Source organism: Onychomys torridus, unplaced genomic scaffold (assembly GCF_903995425.1).
Source record: "Onychomys torridus unplaced genomic scaffold, mOncTor1.1, whole genome shotgun sequence".
In the NCBI taxonomy this organism is placed as follows: Eukaryota; Metazoa; Chordata; class Mammalia; order Rodentia; family Cricetidae; genus Onychomys; species Onychomys torridus.
In genome coordinates this window covers 47589-48530 of record NW_023414008.1, presented here as the reverse complement: position 1 = coordinate 48530, position 942 = coordinate 47589, and the positions used below count along the sequence as shown (strand labels likewise).

The 942-nt window shown below is 43.7% G+C and overlaps 1 pseudogene; it reads right to left on the bottom strand.

The window, feature by feature from the left end:
- On the bottom strand, nt 1-493 carry LOC118576601 (annotated as a pseudogene).
- Between the last annotated feature and the right edge of the window lie 449 nt (nt 494-942).

The following is a 942-nucleotide window of genomic DNA, read 5'->3' as shown; positions in this document are numbered from 1 at the left end:
TCATGTCATGGCTTGAATCACTGTGGGAGGAATACTGTAACCATGTTGACAGTAATAGGTTCCAACATCTTCAGACTGCAGGTTGCTGATCTTGAGAAAAAAACTGTTGTCCAGATCCACTGCCACTGAACCTTGATGGGACCCCATCTCTCAAGCTGTTTGCACTGTAGATCAGAAGCTTAGGAGGTTCCCCTGGTTTCTGCTGATACCATACTAAACTCTGTTCAATATCCTGATTTGCCTGGCATGTGATGGTGACACTGAGTCTCAGAAATGCAAATAAGGAGGCTGGAGACTGAGTCAACTGGATGTCACAACTGGCACCTGAGATTAGAAAATCAAAAACAAATTTCCACACAATTAATGTTAGATGAGAACTTTCCCAGAGACCAGGCAACACTGACCATACTCAGCTGAATAAATTTCCATTGCTGTCTTCCTTACCTGTAAGCCAGAGCAGCAGCAACCTCAGGAGCTGAGTGGGGACCCTCATGTCTGTGCTGTGACCTGTGTGAGGCTGAATCCAGCACAAGGTGTGACCTGGCTATGAAGAAGTCCTCAGGGCAGTAGGCTGTACTTTGGACACATGCAAATCAGTAATGGCTGAGTTCGTCTACAGGACTGACCAAGTGACACATTATAGGGCTGTAGTCCTCCTGAGTCTCAGAACAGAGAGGCAGTAAAGGTTTATTTGTAGGAGTGTCTTCCTCATTGGACAGCAAAGAAGAGCACCTGTCTATGAGTTGCACCTTATTTTGATTTCTCTCATGCTCAATGTAAAATCCCCTTATTATGTTTTCCTCCATGTCAGGGCCTGTCAGATATGGTACTATTCTAGAAAGTATACAAATGGTTGCAAGTTCTTTCATAGGTAGGTGCAGATGTTATTGAGGTCACCCAACTTCTTCACTTTTTCTGCATTTATTTTTATATTGTACAGTT